The sequence below is a fragment of the Dama dama genome, unplaced genomic scaffold (genome assembly GCF_033118175.1).
Source record: "Dama dama isolate Ldn47 unplaced genomic scaffold, ASM3311817v1 ptg000093l, whole genome shotgun sequence".
Taxonomy (NCBI): Eukaryota; Metazoa; Chordata; class Mammalia; order Artiodactyla; family Cervidae; genus Dama; species Dama dama.
In genome coordinates this window covers 1,109,127-1,112,268 of record NW_026870908.1, presented here as the reverse complement: position 1 = coordinate 1,112,268, position 3,142 = coordinate 1,109,127, and positions in this window count along the sequence as shown.

The following is a 3,142-nucleotide window of genomic DNA, read 5'->3' as shown; positions in this document are numbered from 1 at the left end:
CAAGCACTCCTGCCTGCTGTTCCCGCCACGCGCGCACAATGCTCCCAAGCCCGGAAGAAAAGCATTTTGGGGTAGTGCTCTCTCCGGGCCCTTGGAAGAGCTCCCGGGCTGCCTCCAAAGGCCGGTTTGCAAGCACTCATGTCCGCTGTTCCCGACAGCCGCGCACAATGCTCCCAAGCCCGGGAGAAAAGCATTTTGGGGTGCTGATCAGTCCGGGCCCTTGGAAGACGTCCCCGGCTGCCTTCAAAGGCCGGTTTGCAAGCACTCATGTCCGCTGTTCCCACCAAGCGCGCACAATGCTCCCATCCCGGGAGAAAAGCGCTTCGGGGTGGTGCTCTCTCCGGGCCCTTGCCCCTGAGACTGGGGGCCAGGCAGGGGGTCCACACTCCCAGGCCAAGGCAGAACCACATGCACACGTCTGTTCCTGACCCCTGCACCGGAAGAGAGCTCGGGGGAGCCAGAGTCTGTCAGGCAGCTGCTGGGTTGGCCGCCTGTGTGGGAAGGGGCAGAGCCGCCCTAGGGGCAAGTTGGGCCTCTTGCTCTCCCTGCTTCCCTGAGGCTGCTGGGCCAAAGACGTCTTGGGCATCCAGCCCCTTACTGGTCCCTTCCCTCTGACGAGGCCCTCTGAGCTCCAGCACCTTGCAGTGTGGAGACAGCCCCTGCCAGCAACCTCCTCTCCAAGGAGGCCTCAACCGAGGCCTAGGCCCAGGGGAAAGGCACCAGCGGGGATGAGCCAGGGGAGGCGCCCGAGCATGTCTGGACCCAGTCCCCGCAGCCTGCCCCTTGGTGGGGCAGTACCCCCGGAGGCGAGGAAGGTCTGGGCAAGGCTGGCCAGGGGCAGGGGACCTTCTGGGTCCTGCCCCTGGCCTGTGGGGCCTCTGAGCACAACCGGCCCTCTCCCACTGGAAGACTTCCCCGGCTGCCTCCAAAGGCCGGTTTGCCAACACTCCCGCCCGCTGTTCCAACCAAGGGCGCACAATGCTCCCAAGCCCGGGAGAAAATCGCCTCGGGGTTGTGCTCTCTCCGGGCCCTTTCCCCTGAGCCTGGGGACCAGGCAGGGGGTCCACACTCCCAGGCCAAGGCAGAACGACATGCACACGTCTGTTCCTGCCCCATGCACCGGCAGAGAGCTCGGGGGAGCCAGAGTCTGTCAGGCAGCTGCTGGGCTGGCCGCCTGTGTGGGAAGGGGCAGAGCCGACCTAGGGGCAAGTTGGGCCTCTTGCTCTCCCTGCTGCGCTGAGGCTGCTGGGACAAAGAGATCTTGGGCATCCAGCCCCTTGCTTGTCCCTTCCCTCTGACGAGGCCCTCTGAGCTCCAGCACCTTGCAGTGTGGAGACAGCCCCTGCCAGCAACCTCCTCTCCAAGGAGGCCTCAACCGAGGCCTAGGACCAGGGGAAAGGCACCAGCGGGGATGAGCCTGGGGAGGCGCCCGGGCATGTCTGGACCCAGTCCCCGCAGCCTGCCCCTTGGTGGGGCAGTACCCCCGGAGGCCAGGAAGGTCTGGGCAAGGCTGGCCACGGGCAGGGGCCCTGCTGGGTCCTGCCCCTGGCCTATGGGGCCTCTGAGCACAACCGGCCCTCTCCCACTGGAAGACTTCCCCGGCTGCCTCCAAAGGCCGGTTTGCCAACACTCCCGCCCGCTGTTCCCGCCAGGCGCGCACAATTCTCCCAAGCCCGGGAGAAAAGCGCTTCGGGGTGGTGCTCTCTCCGGGCCCTTGCCCCTGAGCCTGGGGGACAGGCAGGGGGAACACACTCCCAGGCCAAGGCAGAACGACATGCACACGTCTGTTCCTGCCCCCTACACCGGCAGAGAGTTCGGGGGAGCCAGAGACTGCCAGGCTGCTGCTGGGCTGGCTGCCTGTGTGGGACGGGGTAGAGCCGACCTAGGGGCAAGTTGGGCCTCTTGCTCTCCCTGCTGCCCTGAGGCTGCTGGGTCAAAGAGGTCTTGGGCATCCAGCCCTTTGCTGGTCCTTTCCCTCTGACGAGGCCCTCTGAGCTCCAGCACCTTGCAGTGTGCAGACAGCCCCTGCCGGCAACCTCCTCTCCAAGGAGGCCTCAACCGAGGCCTAGGCCCAGGGGAAAGGCACCAGCGGGTATGAGCCTGGGGAGGCGCCCGGGCATGTCTGGACCCAGGCCCCGCAGCCTGCCCCTTGGTGGGGTAGTACCCCCGGAGGCCAGGAAGGTCTGGGCAAGGCTGCCAGAGGCAGGGACACTGCTGGGTCCTGCCCCTGGCCTGTGGGGCCTCTGAGAACAACTGGCACTCTCCCGCTGGAAGACCTCCCCGGCTGCCTCCAAAGGCTGGTTTTTCAAGCACTCAATCCCGCTGTTCACCCCAGCTGCGCACAATGCTCCCACGCCCGGGAGAAAAGCATTTTGGGGTGGTGCTCACTCCGGGCTTTGGAAGACCTCCCCGGCTGCCTCCAAGGCCGGTTTGCAAGCACTTCTGCCTGCTGTTCCCGCCACCCGCGCACAATGCTCCCAAGCCCGGGAGAAAAGCGTTTCGGGGTGGTGTTCTCTCTGGGCCCAAGAAAGACCTCCCGGGCTGCCCCCAAATGCCGGTTTGCAAGCACTCCCACTCGCTGTTCCCGCCATCCGTGCAAATGCTCCAAGCCCAGGAGAAAAGCCCTTCAGGGTGGTGCTCTCTCCCGGCCCTTGGAAGACCTCCCCGGCTGCCTCCAAAGGCTGGATTTCAAGTACTCCCTCCCGCTGTCCCGCCAGCCGCACACAATGCTCCCAATCACGGGAGAAAAGCGCTTCGGGGTGGTGCTCTCTACGGGCCCTTGGAAGACCTCCCCGTTTGTCTCCAAAGGCCGGTTTGCAAGCACTCATGCCCGCTGTTCCCGCCAGCCGCGCACAATGCTCCCAAGCCTAGGAGAAAAGCGCTTCGGGGTGGTGCTCTCTCCCGGCCCTTGGAAGACCTCCCCGGCTGCCTCCAAAGGCCGGTTTGCAAGCACTCAATCCCGCTGTTCCCGCCAGCCGCGCACAATGCTCCCAAGCCCGGGAGAAAAGCGCTTCGGGGTGGTGCTCTCTCCCGGCCCTTGGAAGACCTCCCCGGCTGCCTCCAAAGGCTGGTTTTCAAGAACTCCCTCCCGCTGACCCGCCAGCCGCACACAATGCTCCCAAGCCCGGGAGAAAAGCATTTT